The 19,534-nt window shown below is 37.5% G+C and overlaps 1 non-coding gene across 1 annotated transcript; it reads right to left on the bottom strand.

The window, feature by feature from the left end:
• Positions 1 to 19,169: 19,169 nt before the first annotated feature.
• LOC121205591 (small nucleolar RNA R71) lies at positions 19,170 to 19,276 on the bottom strand. Its single transcript, XR_005900667.1, has one exon. It is a non-coding gene; the product is annotated as a small nucleolar RNA R71 (small nucleolar RNA).
• Between the last annotated feature and the right edge of the window lie 258 nt (positions 19,277 to 19,534).

Here is a 19,534-nt window from a genome sequence, read left to right as displayed (position 1 = left end):
ATGATATGTGGAAGTTATTTATTTAAGCAGAAATGTATAGGATCGATTTGAGCATGGTAAATATGATAGTCAATTAAAATGGTCTATTATGATGTACCAAAAAGAGTGACTGCATGTAAATAGACATTTTGAATGTGAATGGCGACCAACATACGCATGCATTATGGTGTTCCTGTCTTCATTTTTTATATTTGGTGGGATTATGTATAATAAATTATATAGTAAGTGGTGATAAAAACAAGTTCATCATCTTTTCTATCATCTTGCCGAAACCATAAGGAAAGAAAAGAAAAATGGAAGCTAGGACATTCGGCCAAGTGAGTTTATAGATTAAGGTATGATATCATGTGGTTCTTTTAGCATTTTTTTTTGTGAAGTTGAGTTGTTTTGATGCTCATAACATGACCCATGCGTTGATTTTTGAGTTGTGTTGCAAGAAACCTTTGGTTATGTTCTTATATGCCAAATTGATGATGTTTTGTAGTATGTGATTTGAAATGGTTATAGATGAATATGAACTAAGAAACATGTATTATTGAGTAAGTAGAAGATAGAATGGGGTTTAAATGGGAGGTTCATTTGATTTATTTTTGTCCTTGTATGAAAAGTGGTTCTTTGTTAAGGCCGAATGAGTCATGCTAGATTAGTTGAAAAGAATGTTCATGTTATGAGGTAATTTGAATAATTGACCGAAACATGGAAGGAAGGGCAAGATTTATAAATTATGTTTGAGGGTGAAAGGAATAATGAAAGTTGTATTAAGTTTAATGTGCATACTTTAGTCTAAGTGTTGAGGAGTATTCGGCTAAGATAGTTGAAATGTGGGTGTTGCCGATTTTTAAATTTAGATTATGGGAGTGGCTATAATGGGCATTAAGATGTTGAACTTAAGAAATTAGAAGTAAATGAACTTGATAGTATTTAAGAGATAGAGGTGATAGATTAATGTTGCACATTCGGCTATGGTTAGGCATGTTGATGATCTTATCTTGATTTAGATAATTAGGCATAAAAGGGTGGAAAAGGGATGAAATTGTCGAATGATTAGTTGGGTAACAAAAGAAGCATTCGGCCATCACTTGAGAGCTTGTGTGATGTTGGGTTTAAATTAGCAAAGGTAACTTACCTAATGCATGTGCATGTGTGATTAGATTTTGATGATATGGTAGTTGCATGAGGTTATTAGCCGAATATACTAACATACATATACATGTGAAATTGGATTGTAAATATTTAGCAAGGTGGTTAAACTAGTTAAATTATTGATTAAGCTCAAGGAGTTAAAGGAGGTGAATTGAGCAAAGGCAAAGAAAAGGTCATCGAGTAGCCGAGTTGGAACCGTCTTACCCAACACGAGGTAAGTCATTAAGCATATAGTTGGTATTAATTCAAATGGTCATAACGTTTATGTAATGATGCTGAATGGAATGAATAAATATATATATGCATGTACGTATGTGATGATGAAAGTGTTGAATGAAAAGAAAAGAGGTGAGATGTATTGAGTTGTTGATCTCGGCACTAAATGTGCGAGTATAAACAATTATGACCATGAGATTGGCGCTACGTGTGCGGGTTTAAATTGTGCAGCACTAAGTGTGCGAATTGACTATGTAGCACTAAGTGTGCGAGTTTGACTATGTAGCACTAAGTGTGCGAATTGACTATGTAGCACTAAGTGTGCGAGTTTGACTATGTAGCACTAAGTGTGCGAGTTGACTATGTAGCACTAAGTGTGCGAGTTTGATTATGTAGCACTAAGTGTGCGAGTTGATTATATAGCACTGAGTGTGCGGACTTAATATATATTCTTGAATCATTATGGATACTAAGTGTGCGACGCTATTGAGTCGATCACGGACAGCGGATCGGGTAAGTGTCTTGAGTTCATGGCTAATAGGTGCTATGTCTATACTTGGTGTTGAGCTTGGTAAGTTTGAACCTATGTGACAAATATACTTGAAGTCACGTACATGAAATTTATCGTAGAATGGGTGAAAGGCCGTTTAGTTGTATGTTTGTAACGAAAATAAAATGATTTATGAAAATGCCTCGAATATCCTATTGATGAGTATGTGGATTGTGAATGCATAAATTGGTATGAAATTAAACCGATAGGTCGGAGGAACTATGGTATGGTTCGGAATGGATGGAGTAATTAGCCTCGTTCCATTTTGTTTTCTCTTGTGATAATGTTATTGATGGATGGTAGTGCATAGCTTATGACTTACTGAGTTATAAACTCACTTGGTGTTTCCCTGTCACCTATTCTAGGTTTCTTGGACACATCTCTTTTTGCGTGGTCGGGCCGTCATCGAAGTCATCACACCGGATAGCAAGTTTTGGTACTTTCTTCTTAGTCGGCTTAGGAGAACATTTCGGCATGTATAGGCTATTATGTTGTGTTTGAACTTTGGTATGTAAACTTTAAGCATGCGAAAATGGCATGAATGTTCGATTGAGTTGGATCAAGGAGTAGGCATGAAATGGACCTAGTTACTTTCGTAACAGATGCTGGCAGCAGCAGTGACATGAGATTGAAAAATCACTAAAAAAAATAGTAGGAGTGAAATTAATTGATGAATAAATTATGTATTCGAAGCTCGATGAGTCTATTTTCATATAGAAGCAACAAAAAGATCATATGGACAGTATGTTAAGAGATATTCAGGTTCTCGTGAGACAGGGCCAGAACAGTTTCTGGATTCCCTGTTCCAACTTTGGAAATTCATTATAAATCAACCAGAGATAATTAGGAGTCATACCATATATTTATAGATTCCTCTATGAGTCTAGTTTCTATAGAAACAAACGGCATCAGTGTTGAAACTCTGTGTAGGGAGATATCCAAGTCGTAATGCACAAAGGTCAGTGTAGTCAATCCCTGTAACATGGGAGACTTTGACTAATAAACTGTACTAATTGGTCCGACCAAAAATTCTAGAAAAAAATGTGTAGATGGGCATATGAGTCTATTTTCAGGGAAAATTTATGGAACTGGATTTCGAGTTTCAGAACTTGAGATATGATTTTTTTAGCGACTAGTACGCAGACTGGCAGCTTGTCTGGAAAATTTTTTTTAAGTGGGTTGAAGTCTGTTAACACCTCGTGTTCGACTCCAGCGATGGCCTCGGGTTCGGGGTGTTACATTTGATTGGTATCAGAGCTATGGTTTAGTCGGTTCTAGGACTACCATAGCACGTATGAGTCTAGCTATACATGCCGAATGTTAATGTTTAACTGTGTGATGACTTCTGACGGTTAAAATTTATGTTTTGATTAGTAAATGGATCCCGGTGTAGAGAGAATCTTGGCGGATGACATTGAAAGTGTAGCGGCTGCTCCTGCACAAGGGACGCCGCCTGTTGAACCTCAGTCATCTGCGAATAATCAAGGTGAGGGGGCTAAACAAGCCTTCTTTACCATGATGAATGAATGGGTCGCGCAGTATGCCCGAACCAATCCGGCTGTCCAACAATTCCCGAATTTGAATAATCCACCCCCGGAGCCAGTAATGCCATCAGTTACTGATCCTGTGAGGCTGAGTAAGCCACCTGTAGACTTGATTAGGAAGCGCGGGGCTGAGGAGTTCAGGGCCATAGTTACTGATGATGCTGAAAGGGCCGAGTTCTAGCTTGATAACACCATTCGGGTGTTTGATGAACTGTCATTCACACCCGATGAATGTCTAAAGTGTGCTATATCCTTGTTGCGGGACTCAGCCTACTATTGGTGGAGGACCCTGATTTCCATAGTCCCAAACGAACGAGTAACTTGGGACTTCTTTCAGACGGAATTTCGAAAGAAATATATTAGTCAACGGTTCATTGATCAAAAGCGTAAGGAATTCTTGGAACTTAAGCAAGGCCGTATGACAGTATCTGAATACGAACATGAATTCGTAAGACTCAGCAGGTATGCCCGGGAGTGTGTAGCTGATGAGGTTGCTATGTGCAAAAGATTCGAAGAAGGATTGAATGAAGATTTAAAGCTACTAATGGGTATTTTGGAAATAAAAGAATTCGTAACACTAGTCGAACGAGCCTGCAAGGCGGAAGAACTTGGAAAGGAGAAGAAGAAGGCTGAATTTGAGGCTAGAGACTATCGTAAAAGATCGACGGGTAAAGCTCCATTCTCAGCCGTAAAGAAGTTCAGGGAGGACACTAATAAGTCGACGACGACTGCGGGAATTTCCATCAGAGCAAGACCATCGACGGACTCCCGAGCTACTTCGGTAGCTAGTGTGGGCAATAATCATCTAGAGAAACCTGAATGTCCCCAATGTGGAAGACGACACATAGGTGAATGTTGGGGTAAGACTATTAACAGGGCCTGTTACGGATGCGGTTCGAAGGACCACTTCATTAGAGATTGCACGGAGCTTGATGAGAAGAATAAGATTCAAGGTGCAAGACCTAGTGGAGTGACAACTAGAGGTAGACCACCGAGAATTTTAGGAGGTAGGGGTGGTAGTCAGAGAGGGACCTCTGATACGGCTGTTCGAGCCGAGAACCGTACTCCTGCTAAAGCATATGCCATTCGCGCACAAGAGGAGGCATCCTCCCCTGACGTCATCACTGGTACCTTTACTCTCTTTGATACTAATGTGATTGCATTGATTGACCCTGGCTCTACTCATTCATATGTATGTGAAACCTTAGCATCCAGTAAGACTCTACCTGTTGAGTCTACTGAGTTCGTAATTCGGGTGTCAAATCCCTTGGGTCGTTACGTGCTTGTCGACAAAGTGTGTAAGAGATGTCCCCTAGTAATTCGAGGTTCTTGTTTTCCGGTGGACTTGATGCTTTTGCCGTTTGATGAATTTGATGTTATTCTTGGTTTGGATTGGTTGACCGCGCATGATGCGGTTGTGAATTGCAAAAGTAAGACTATCGATTTGAGGTGTGCAAATAACGAGATAATCTGAGTTGAGTCTGCAGACTTAAGGGGGTTGCCAGCTGTAATATCAGCAATGTTGGCCCAGAAATATGTAAGAAAAGGGTGCGAAGCATACCTTGCGTATGTACTTGATGACAAAGAGCTAGAAAAGAAACCCAAATCTGTGCCGGTGGTTTGTGAATACCCGGATGTATTTCCTGAAGAGTTACCGGGTTTGCCACCTGTTCGGGAGATAGAGTTTGGTATTGAGCTTGTACCTGGAACTACGCCAATTCCGATAGCTCCGTATCGTATGGCACTAACCGAGTTAAAAGAATTGAAAGCTCAATTGCAAGAGTTGACGGATAGAGGTTTCGCTCGATCGAGTTTCTCACCTTGGGGTGCACCAGTATTGTTCGTGAAAAAGAAGGACGGAACCATGAGGTTGTGCATTGACTATCGTCAACTGAATAAAGTGACGATAAAGAATAAGTATCCGTTACCGCGTATCGATGATTTGTTCGACCAACTGAAGGGAGCCTCAATGTTCTCAAAAATAGATCTGAGATCGGGCTATTATCAGTTGTGAATTCGAGAATCGGACATACCCAAAACTGCCTTCAGGACGAGATATGGTCACTACAAGTTCTTAGTGATGCCGTTTGGGCTCACTAATGCCCCTGCGGTATTTATGGATTTGATGAATCGGATCTTCAGACCATATTTGGATCGGTTCGTAGTTGTGTTCATTGATGACATCTTGGTCTATTCAAGAGATGAGATCGAACATGCTGAACACTTGAGATTAGTGTTGCAAGTTTTGCGGGATAATAAGTTATATGCTAAGTTCAGTAAGTGTGAGTTCTGGTTAAGAGAGGTTAGCTTCTTGGGTCATGTGGTATCCGCATCGGGTATTCGAGTTGACCCAAACAAAATCTCAGCCATACTTAACTGGAAACCTCCGAGAAGTATTACTGAGGTTCGGAGCTTTTTGGGACTCGCCGGTTATTACCGACGATTTGTCAAAGGTTTCTCGATGATAGCCACACCAATGACGAAGCTACTTCAAAAGGATGCTAAGTTTGAATGGACGGAGAAATGTCAGAAAGGCTTCGATCAACTAAAAACTCATTTGACTGAAGCTCCAATTTTAGTGCAACCCGAATCAGGCAAAGAGTTTGTCATTTATAGTGACGCATCCCTACTCGGGTTGGGTTGCGTATTGATGCAAGAAGGTCGAGTTGTGGCCTATGCGTCGAGACAATTGAAGCCACACGAGAGAAATTATCCAACCCATGATCTCGAGCTAGCCGCCATCGTATTTGCTTTGAAAATATGGCGACATTATTTGTTTGGCAAAAAGTGCCATGTATTTTCGGATCACAAAAGTCTCAAATATTTGATGACTCAAAGAGACTTAAATCTGCGACAAAGACGTTGGCTTGAGTTGTTGAAAGATTACGAGCTTGTCATTGATTACCACCCGGGAAAGGCTAATGTGGTTGCGGACGCCTTAAGCCGAAAATTGTTGTTTGCTTTACGAGCGATGAATGTGCAGTTGTCTGTTCTACCCGACAATGTGTTAGTAGCTGAATTAAAGGCCAAACCATCATTGATTCATCAAATTAGTGAAGCTCAGAAAGTCGACGATGAATTGGTTGCAAAACGGGCTGAATGTATTCCGAATATGGAATCCGAATTTCAAATTGATGATGACGATTGTTTGAGGTTCAGAAGTCAGTTGTGTGTTCCAAGAAATTCAGAACTCATTTCGATGATTCTGAACGAAGCTCATTGTAGCCGAATGTCAATTCACCCGGGGAGTATGAAAATGTACAACGATTTGAAACGATGGTTTTGGTGGCATGGTATGAAACGGGACATCTCCGACTTTGTTTCGAGATGTTTAATATGTCAACAAGTGAAAGCGGAACATCAAGTGCCTTCAGGATTACTTCAGCCGATCATGATACCCGAGTGGAAATGGGATCGAGTCACAATGGACTTTGTGTCCGGACTACCATTGTCAACAAGTAAGAAGGATGCGATCTGGGTTGTTGTTGATAGACTGACTAAGTCGGCTCACTTTATCCCTGTGCGTACGGATTTTTCATTGGATAAACTAGCCGAATTGTATGTTTCTCAGATTGTGAGATTACATGGAGTACCTATTTCTATCGTGTCGGATAGAGATCCGAGATTCACCTCGCGATTTTGGAAGAAATTGCAAGAAGCGTTGGGTACCAAGCTGCATTTTAGCACCGCTTTTCATCCACAAACCGATGGTCAATCCGAGCGGATGATTCAGATACTTGAGGATATGTTGAGATGTTGCATCCTTGAGTTTAGTGGTTCATGGGAACGGTATTTATCTTTGATTGAATTCGCTTACAACAATAGTTTTCAATCAAGTATTAAGATGGCACCTTATGAGGCTTTGTACGGTCGTAAATGTCGTACACCATTGTTTTGGACTGAGCTCGGTGAAAGTAAAATTTTGGAGTTGATTTGATTAAAGATGCCGAACAGAAAGTAAAGGTAATCCGTGAAAGTCTGAAGGCAGCCACAGATCGTCAGAAATCGTATGCGGACTTGAAACGAAAGGACATTGAATATCAGGTGGGAGATAAAGTGTTCCTTAAAGTTTCGCCTTGGAAAAAGGTACTCAGGTTTGGCCGTAAGGGCAAGTTGAGCCCGAGATTCATTGGGCCGTACGAAATCTCCGAACGAGTTGGTCCGGTTGCATATAGATTGATTTTGCCCCCTGAACTTGAAAGGATACACGATGTCTTTCATGTTTCGATGCTTCGACGCTATAGATCTGATCCTTCGCACATAATTAGTCTGTCGGAGGTTGAAATTCAAGCCGATAGGAGTTTTGAAGAAGAGCCGATGTGTATCCTAGCTCGTGAAGTGAAGGAGTTGCGGAACAAAAGGGTTCCGTTAGTAAAGGTGTCATGGCTCAAACACGGGATCGAGGAAGCTACTTGGGAAACTGAGAATTCGATGAAAGAACGATACCCAAACCTATTTACTGGTAAGCTTTTCGAGGACAAAAATTTCTTAAGTGGGGGAGAGTTGTGACAGTCCTAATGTGACCCTAGTCGGAAAGTGGTTTCGGGACCACAAGACCGAGTCATAAAATAATTAATTGCTATATTCTATGCTTATTATGTGTGAACATGAGTATGTGGAAGTTTCATTCCCTAATTTTACCAATTGCATGAGAAATTGTTAATAGGGATCGATTTGAGACATGGTGAAAATATGATAGTCCAATTTAAAATGGTCTATTAGTGCATGTACCAAAAAGAGTGGACTTGCATGTCAAATAGACCATTTTTGAATGTGAATGGCCGGCCAACATACGCATGCATTATGGTGTTCCCTTGTCTTCATTTTTTATATTTGGTGGGAATTATGTATAATAAATTTATATTAGTAAGTGGTGATAAAAACAAAGTTCCATCATCTTTTCTATCATCTTGCCGAAACCATATGGAAAAGAAAAGAAAAATGGAAGCTAGGACATTCGGCCAAGTGAGTTTATAGATTAAGGTATGATATCATGTGGTTCTTTTGGCATTTTTTTGTGAAGTTGAGTTGTTTTGATGCTCATAACATGACCCATGCGTTGATTTTTGAGTTGTGTTGCAAGAAACCTTTGGTTATGTTCTTATATGCCAAATTGATGATGTTTTGTAGTATGTGATTTGAAATGGTTATAGATGAATATGAACTAAGAAACATGTATTATTGAGTAAGTAGAAGATAGAATGGGGTTTAAATGGGAGGTTCATTTGATTTATTTTTGTCCTTGTATGAAAAGTGGTTCTTTGTTAAGGCCGAATGAGTCATGCTAGATTAGTTGAAAAGAATGTTCATGTTATGAGGTAATTTGAATAATTGACCGAAACATGGAAGGAAGGGCAAGATTTATAAATTATGTTTGAGGGTGAAAGGAATAATGAAAGTTGTATTAAGTTTAATGTGCATACTTTAGTCTAAGTGTTGAGGAGTATTCGGCTAAGATAGTTGAAATGTGGGTGTTGCCGATTTTTAAATTTAGATTATGGGAGTGGCTATAATGGGCATTAAGATGTTGAACTTAAGAAATTAGAAGTAAATGAACTTGATAGTATTTAAGAGATAGAGGTGATAGATTAATGTTGCACATTCGGCTATGGTTAGGCATGTTGATGATCTTATCTTGATTTAGATAATTAGGCATAAAAGGGTGGAAAAGGAGATGAAATTGTCGAATGATTAGTTGGGTAACAAAAGAAGCATTCGGCCATCACTTGAGAGCTTGTGTGATGTTGGGTTTAAAATTAGCAAAGGTAACTTACCTAATGCATGTGCATGTGTGATTAGATTTTGATGATATGGTAATTGCATGAGGTTATTAGCCGAATATACTAACATACATATACATGTGAAATTGGATTGTAAATATTTAGCAAGGTGGTTAAACTAGTTAAATTATTGATTAAGCTCAAGGAGTTAAAGGAGGTGAATCGAGCAAAGGCAAAGAAAAGGTCATCGAGTAGCCGAGTTGGAACCGTCTTACCCAACACGAGGTAAGTCATTAAGCATATAGTTGGTATTAATTCAAATGGTCATAACGTTTATGTAATGATGCTGAATGGAATGAATAAATATATATATGCATGTACGTATGTGATGATGAAAGTGTTGAATGAAAAGAAAAGAGGTGAGATGTATTGAGTTGTTGATCTCGGCACTAAATGTGCGAGTATAAACAATTATGACCATGAGATTGGCGCTACGTGTGCGGGTTTAAATTGTGCAGCACTAAGTGTGCGAATTGACTATGTAGCACTAAGTGTGCGAGTTTGACTATGTAGCACTAAGTGTGCGAATTGACTATGTAGCACTAAGTGTGCGAGTTTGACTATGTAGCACTAAGTGTGCGAATTGACTATGTAGCACTAAGTGTGCGAGTTTGACTATGTAGCACTAAGTGTGCGAGTTTGATTATGTAGCATTAAGTGTGCGAGTTGATTATATAGCACTGAGTGTGCGGACTTAATATATATTCTTGAATCATTATGGACACTAAGTGTGCGACGCTATTGAGTCGATCACGGACAGCGGATCGGGTAAGTGTCTTGAGTTCATGGCTAATAGGTGCTATGTCTATACTTGGTGTTGAGCTTGGTAAGTTTGAACCTATGTGACAAATATACTTGAAGTCACGTACATGAAATTTATCGTAGAATGGGTGAAAGGCCGTTTAGTTGTATGTTTGTAACGAAAATAAAATGATTTATGAAAATGCCTCGAATATCCTATTGATGAGTATGTGGATTGTGAATGCATAAATTGGTATGAAATTAAACCGATAGGTCGGAGGAACTATGGTATGGTTCGGAATGGATGGAGTAATTAGCCTCGTTCCATTTTGTTTTCTCTTGTGATAATGTTATTGATGGATGGTAGTGCATAGCTTATGACTTACTGAGTTATAAACTCACTCGGTGTTTCCCTGTCACCTATTCTAGGTTTCTTGGACACATCTCTTTTTGCGTGGTCGGGCCGTCATCGAAGTCATCACAGCGGATAGCAAGTTTTGGTACTTTCTTCTTAGTCGGCTTAGGAGAACATTTCGGCATGTATAGGCTATTATGTTGTGTTTGAACTTTGGTATGTAAACTTTAAGCCATGCGAAAATGGCATGAATGTTCGATTGAGTTGGATCAAGGAGTAGGCATGAAATGGACCTAGTTACTTTCGTAACAGATGCTGGCAGCAGCAGTGACATGAGATTGAAAAATCACTAAAAAAATAGTAGGAGTGGAATTAATTGATGAATAAATTATGTACTCGAAGCTCGATGAGTCTATTTTCATATAGAAGCAACGAAAAGATCATATGGACAGTATGTTAAGAGATATTCAGGTTCTCGTGAGACAGGGCCAGAACGGTTTCTGGATTCCCTGTTCCGACTTTGAAAATTCATTATAAATCAACCAGAGATAATTAGGAGTCATACGATATATGTATAGATTCCTCTCTGAGTCTAGTTTCTATAGAAACAAACGGTATCAGTGTTGAAACTCTGTGCAGGGAGATATCCAAGTCGTAATGCACAAAGGTCAGTGTAGTCGATCCCTGTAACATGGGAGACTTTGACTAATAAACTGTACTAATTGGTCTGACCAAAAATTCTAGAAAAAAATGTGTAGATGGGCATATGAGTCTATTTTCAGGGAAAATTTACGGAACTGGATTTCGAGTTTCAGAACTCGAGATATGATTTTTTTAGCGACTAGTACGCAGACTGGCAGCTTGTCTGGAAAATTTTTTTTTTAAGTGGGTTGAAGTCTGTTAACACCTCGTGTTCGACTCCGTCGACGGCCTCGGGTTCGGGGTGTTACAGTATGCACATATATCTCATTTTCTTGATTTCATAAGCAATAATCACTTAATTTAATTCACAAATGCATTTCAAACACATATTAAGCACATATTAACATGTATAATTCACATCATCAACCCACATATTTGTAACCCACATTTTCATTCATGTATAAGCTGTAACCTAACCGAAAGTACACATATACTCAAACATCCCAATAAATATCCTTTATAACTTTATCACATCTCAATATTCAACTTAACTCATTTCCAAAAGAAAAGTCAACTTCCACGTACCTGAACATTTAGTTCATTTAGCACATTCAATCATAGTTAACGTTACCCGTATACAGTCGAATAGGCATAAAGCCTAATATAATACACTGGCATGAGATTTATTCTAGCGCATAACTCGTATATCCAAAATTATCAACATTCATCAAAAATTCTTTCAAACTTTCGAATGTCGAAACTTAATCAAAATAATTTCTTGAACAAGATTAACAAAATAGTGTCCATTCAGCAATAGCACATATAACTTCATATACTGAGAATCTCATAGACTAAATACATAACACATTTTCAACTAAGCACTTAAGTGCACATATAACATAAATCCATTCCTTAACAACATATCCACCATTTTTTTTCATGTATCCACTTATAACAAAATTACAGCCGAAACAATAATCAATCATCAATTTATATCTATTAATCCCCAATTCAAACTCAAATACCAAATATCATTATCTAATTAAAATTCAACATCTAACTTCAATTCTACTTCTTAAGATTTGTCAATTTAAAGAGCGTCGTACTTGTCTGAGTATGTCACTTACTTAAAGCCATAGTCCAACCATGGTCTTACATATTATCACATATCGAGTCGATGCCATGTCCTAGACATGGTCTTACACAACATCTCAAATCAATGCCTTCATCCCAGACGAGGTCTTACATGAATCTCATTTCACACACTTAGTGCCCACTGATCGATCTCGCACACATAGTGCTTGGTTGAAGAACTCGCACACACAGTGCCTCAATTACCGATTTCGCACACATAGTGCTCGGTTAAAAGAATTTGCACACACAGTGCCTCTAATCATTCGCACACATAATGCCCATATTCATTCGTTATTACACATTGAAATGACTTAACTAAGTCTATAAAACATCATATATGTACACTTTTAAACATATCATCTCATTTAAATTTGAATTCGTATAGTAATGAACACTTAAGCTTTGCTCAAATTACCGGCACGAAGCCTACTAGGCACGAAGGCCCGAATACACGTCACCAGCATGATTGCTCTTCGGGACCTAGCCCGGATATAACACCAGCACGAATGCTCTTCGGGGTTTAGCACAGATATATCACTAGCACGAATGCTCCTCGGGACTTAGCCCGGATATATCACTAGCACGAATGCTCCTCGAGACTTAGCCCGGATATATCACTAGCACGAATTCTCCTCGAGACTTAGCCCGGATATATCACTAGCACGAATGCTCTTCGGGACTTAGCCCGGATATATCACTAGCACGAATGCTCTTCGGGACTTAGCCCGGATATATCACTAGCACGAATGCTCTTCGGGACTTAGCCCGAATATATCACTCTCAATTCTCATGTACATATACACATATAGCAATACACATTAGTATATCATTTACATTACTTGAATACAAACACAACATGCTTATCGACCATTCAACTTCCAGTTCCATAGCCACATACAAAAATCACATTTATAGTCATAACACTCTTTCAAAATTCAATCACTTATACCCTTATAATTCAATCCAAATCGAAATTCAAATACGAGTACATGAGACGTACCTGATCAACTTAATAATTTAGGCATATCTAAGTGAAGTTATATCGCAAATTCTCATAGTTAGAAACTTGCTACAGCTCGATCGGGATCAAGATTCATTACAATACAGCAAACACATTTCAATAGCCAAAAATCATCACACTATCATTTTATCACTTTATGGCATGTATAAATAGACTCACGCGTGCTACGTTAGTCCTAGAATCGACTAAACTGTAGCTCTGATACCAATAAAATGTAACACCCCTATCGCGTAACCGTCGCCGGAATAGGTAAGGGGCATTATCGGACTTGTAACTCATGTCAGAACAGTAAAATTTTGAACTTTTTCTTGAAATAAAGATCATTCATTTAAATAAGTACTAAGCACAGCCAGGGATAAAATTTAAACTCCTCTAAGTAAACATTCAAAAGATGCCATTTTCGCATGGCTTATATACATTAACCAAAATATCCTCTCACTACTAGTCTATTCTATACATGCCATAAGATAATCCAAAACGTAGCAATACCAAACAATGGATAGTGATAGTGTGACTAGTTGCTGATGATCCCCGAGCCTGTAGCTTCCAAATGAGATCTATAAAACAGAGGAAACAAAGTACACGGAGTAAGCATTACAATGCTTAGTAAGTTTTAAGCAGTGTCAACAGATAACAATCAAATTATAACATAGTTGTTCGTATTTTTATTTCACTCTTCCTTCGGGCATACCATCCCTTTACCGAATATGCACATCTCATCATATATAATAGGCAGATAAATTCTCACTTGATAGTGACCTCTTATGATCATAGGTACATTACATATTTTCTTTTTGTTTTCCTGACTTTCCACATTGACCAAATGCACAATAATCATAGAACAGTCTTATTGCTTTACTCACATGTGCATCACATAACGACCTTGTGATTTAGTCTAAATCAAACTTAAATGTAATCTCAAATTACATACCTGACCAACTTAACGCATTGAACGTATTTATTACCAATTGTTACTGTGAAGTTGTATAATCTTACGCTTTACTTGAATCTTCAGCAAACCCTTTAGTTTGAGGCTTACCTGGACAAAATCTCTACACGTAGTCATCGGGTCTTTAGAGCTCGGATATAGTACGAGCACGAAGCTTACGGACATTAATCAGTGATAATATTCTCGCATAAAGCCTGCGGGGTTTTAACCCGGATATAGTACTGACACAAATGCCCTTCGGGACTTATCACATTTATACACTTTCACATCCATCACGTTGGCCACTCGGCCCTGTCACATATATACACTTTCACATTCATCACATCAGCCATTAGGCCTTATCACATATATACACTTTCACATTCATCACATCGGCCATTAGGCCTTATCACATATATACACTTTCACATTCATCACATCGGCTATTAGGCCTTATTACATATATATACACTTTCACATTCATCACATTGGCCATTCGGGCTTATCACATATATATGCACTTTCACATTCATCACATCGGCCATTAGGCCTTATCACATATATATACACTTTCACATTCATCACATCGGCTATTAGGCCTTATCACATATATACACTTTCACATTCATCACATCGCCATTAGGCCTTATCACATATATATACACTTTCACATTCATCACATCGGCCATTAGGCCTTATCACATATATACACTTTCACATTTATTCAAATATACTTCACATACCACATATACTATCATGTACAGACTTGGTCTTGGCCGAATCTACATCCATCACTTTCCAATGAATAATTCAATTTTACGCCATACTATCATTTCATATTCGAAAACTCATAAGCTTACAATATCACGATTTAGAATTCAAGTATGGGTTTAATCAATAGCTTCTGAGCAACTAAAACAAGTTTTATCCATGTTTACAACAAAATCACATATTCACTACGAGCTATTTTCCTGAGCAATGGTCACTAAATTATTTATAACCGGAGCTACAAAACTCCAAATCACTTGCCGTTAATTTTTCCTGAATATAGACTCGTATATCTTCCATCCATAAAATTTCCAGAATTTTAGGTTTGGCCAATCAATACCAGATTTTTATTAAATTTTCCCCTGTTTCACTATTTGACTAATCTGACCACTCTTCACTACAAATCAAATTTCTCATTTTACAGAATTCAAAATGTGTTGTATTTGATTTCATTTGAAACTAGACTCATTAAGGAGTCTAAGCATATAAATTTTATCTTATAACCATTTTTGTACAATTTATAATGATTTTCTAAAAACAGAACAGGGGATTTCGGAGTCATTCTGATACCGTCTCACACAACTTTAAATATCTCTTTATAGGAAATTTATTTGCTCACAAGGTCTCTTTTATAAGAAACTAGACTAATTAAGCCTTGATAAAATATTTTATTCAGCCTATAATTCCACACCAACAATTTATAGTGATTTTCTAAAATCACGTTACTGCTGCTGTCCAAAGCAAATTATTACAATTTCCTCTTAAATTTCCAAGTCCAAACACATATGAACTTACCATTTGAGTTTAAGACATATCATGGCCACATCATATCTTATTAAATCAACTCATTATGTCCTATTATGATTGAATTTACTCAACGTTTAATCACTTAAAACTTACCTCGGATGTTGTCGAACGATTTCGGCGGCTATTCGATCACTTTTTCCTTTCCTTTATCCAACTTTGGTCCTCTAAGCTCTTGAGCTAATTCAAACAAATTTAACTTATTAAAGTCTCATTATGCTAGCTTATGGCCGAATATGACAATGAATTTGATAGGTCATATGGCCACCTTTAGCTCAAATACAAAATGGTCATACGCATTTTTAATCACATTAAGCAATTTAGTACAATTAATCAAACATTTCCTCATGTGCACCTTTATGACCAAATACACACATCATTAACCTAATATCAATTAACTAAGCACTTAACAAATTCTCCTTGAGCCGATTGTCTAAGTCAAGATAGGATCATCATTATGCTTACCTATAGCCGAATGTACAACATCAATCTATGCATTCATTCGTGTGGCCGAACATGCATGTCTATGTTGAGGCCGATTGCATACTTAATACATTCTACAAGTATGGTCACTTGTATTGACCAAATACCATTTTGTTTCAAGTTCAAAACTTGGCTAATACACATATATGCACTATTAAAACATCCTCTCCATTCCATCAATTCAACACATGCATTACTCATTAATATACAAAATTATATTCGGCCTTAGCACACCTCTTGCTGGCCGAATTTTTTCTCCATCTAGCAACATTTTATGTACTATGCCGAACCAAAAAGATCAAACACCTAGCTTAATCATTTCCAAAACACTTAACCGGCCTTTGACCAAGACTTTAAACAAAGTCTATGTTCGGCTATCACACATATGGGCATTATTAGTTCAAAGTTTTAACAAGATTAATTTCTTTGATCTTAACCTAAATGACAACCCCATTGTTCATCTAGATTTAGCATGAAACAAACACCAACCAAGAAAACAACACCCATGGCCGAGTATCATCTTCATCACATAGCAAGATTTAAACCATAGGCTAGGTAGAACTCAAACTAACATCAAAAATATGCATGAATCTCATGGAACAACATCAAACTTACCTTAACCTAGCTACAAGCATGACCGAATCTCTTCAACATTTCCTCCTCCTAAACACCAACCAACCGAACATGAAGCAAGAAAATCCTCTTCTTCTTCCTTCCTCCTTAGAATTTTCGGCCAAAAGAAATGTTAAAGGATGGACACTTTTTTTTTCTTTGTTTTCATCCTACTAACACTAATATTTTATTGCCCATGCCCTTTATTTTATTAATCCTTACATAATGCACTACCCCAACATGTTTATGACATGTTTTTAGCCATAACATCTTGTCCACCCATGCTCTTTATTTTATTAATCCTTACATAATGCACTACCCCAACATGTTTATGACATGTTTTTAGCCATAACATCTTGTCCACCCATGCTCATGGCCGGCCACTACATATTAGGGGGGGAAATTGACATGCAAGTCCTCCCTTTTGATTACATGCACTATTAGGTCCTTGTAGATTAGCCTATCACATTTCAAAAATGTCACCCATAAGTTCTTTTGACTAAATTCACCTGCAATTTACTAAATCGAAGCCTAAAACTTTCACACCTTCATAATCACATATTTTAGACAATAAATATCACATTCAAATAATTTGGTGACTCGGTTTAGCGGTCCTGAAACCGCTTTCCGACTAGGGTCACTTTAGGGGTGTCACAAAGTCCCTTACTCTTGTGCTGATTTCTTCCCTTTGGAAAGGGTTCTTCTTCAGCCATTTTGGAGTAGAAGTTGAGCGTTCATAGAAGCCTTGATTGGCGAGGGAAACAAAGAAGGAAGAACGGAGCAACCTAGTCAAGCCACAGAAAAACGCCGAATTTGATTCTTGGTCCCTAACTCTTTAATTTTTATTGTTGTTATGATCTACATATCTATGAATATTTATGTTGTTGGTGTGGTTAATTTAATCAGCTTAGCTTAAATTTAATTAGTGTTGGCTTGATTGCAGTTTATATGCTTAAATTATTAAAATTGTGTTTATGCTATTATAGGCCTCGATAAAATGCTTGATTAAGTAAATCATGCCTAAGTTATTCTTGCATTACAATTGTGAGGTAGCTAATGAATTAATTATTTAAACAGATTGAAATTGTAATTAATGGACACAATACTTAATCAGTGCATGTTTATTCTTCTAAGGAAGCTGAAGGTTAAATTAGCAATGTATCTGGCGATACGCTTGCCTTGCATAACTTGCAAGATTTTTGTGATTAAACTGTTTCAAGGTAAGGATACCTTGTTACCTCACATGGTCTTTTATGTGCTTATTAGATTTAATTAATCATTTGAATTGATATAGGGACATGCAAGAGATTAGTTCAATTTAACGAGTATGTATGTGAAATAACATGTTTGCTTATTAAAATCTTTTTAATCGTTTGAATTAACATAGGGATATGTTAATAGATGAATGGATTTGTGTAAGTGAATATGTTCATAAGGTAGCAATTTACCGATTTCTGTGAATTTATTCGTGACAACATAGACATGAGTTTAATAATTCTAAGTTAAAGAAATGTAATTAAATCAACACAATTATGTCATCTTGATTAAATGATATTTTGAAATCGTGCATTTGAGATTTATATATTTAGTTTACTTAGTTTAAAATCTTATTTTTTTAATCACCCTTTTTCAAAACAAATATTTTTCTTCGGCAAAGTGTTTTAAATAGCATTCATAAATAATTCTTTTCGCAGTCCCTGTGGGTACAATAGCTCGACATTTACTTGTCACTTTATTACTTGTTGCGATTGTGTACACTAGCACATTTTCGTCGTTCCAAGTTTTTGGCACCGTTGTCGGGGACTATTTTAAAAAGTAACTATTTGTGAATTTGTTAGTTTTACATTTTGGTTTATTTTTTCTATTTAATTTTTAACTTAATTAATTTTTCTGTGATCATTTCAGGTGTTTATGAGTATTGACTGAATTATTGACCTACTCCCTGTAGACCCTGGGATAGAAAGAACTTTTCGAGAGTGAAGAAGACAAGCAAATCAGAGAAGGACCGAATAGATGAACTTTGAAAATCCAAATCAAATAAATGGAGCAAACCCTACTCAAAATCCTATCCTTATTGTTGATTATAAGGATAGAGCTTTAAGATAGTTGTCGTGCCAGTATTTAATGATCTTAAATCCGAGTATTAGGAGACCTAAAATTGAGGCACAACAGTTTGGGCTGAAGCCAATCATGTTCCAGATGCTTCAGACAATGGGCTAATTCAGTGGAATGCCTACCGAAGATCCTCACCTACACTTAAGACTATTTATGGAGGTGAGCGATTCTTTCAAAATAGCCAGAGTACTTGAAGATGCATTACGATTGAAGTTGTTACCATATTCACTAAGGGACAGAGCTCGAGCCTGGTTGAACTCATTGCCACCAAACTTAATTTCCACATGGAAAGAGTTAGTAGAAAGATTCCTTATCCCGCCTAGCAAGAACGCTAAGTTGAGGAACGAGATCACTGCTTTCCAAAAAATGGATGATGAGTCCTTGTATGAGGCATGGGAAAGGCACAAAGAGTTATTACGAAAGTGCCCTCATCATGGAATCCCACATTACATCCAACTTGAGACATTTTATAATGGTCTTAATACTCACACGAGGATGGTAGTGGACGCTTCTGCTAACGTTGCTCTCCTTTCTAAGTCATATAATGAGGCTTATGAAATCATTGAAAGGTTTGCTAGCAAAAATTATCAATGGCCAACCAATCGAGCAGCATCAGGAAGACGAGTTGCCGGAATACATGAAGTAGATGCTCTTACTTCACTCGCATCTCAGGTATCATCAATATCCTCAATGTTAAA

The sequence above is a fragment of the Gossypium hirsutum genome, chromosome A08 (assembly GCF_007990345.1).
Source record: "Gossypium hirsutum isolate 1008001.06 chromosome A08, Gossypium_hirsutum_v2.1, whole genome shotgun sequence".
Taxonomy (NCBI): domain Eukaryota; kingdom Viridiplantae; phylum Streptophyta; class Magnoliopsida; order Malvales; family Malvaceae; genus Gossypium; species Gossypium hirsutum.
Note: the sequence above shows the minus strand (reverse complement) of the source record. Positions and strands in the feature narration are given on the sequence as shown.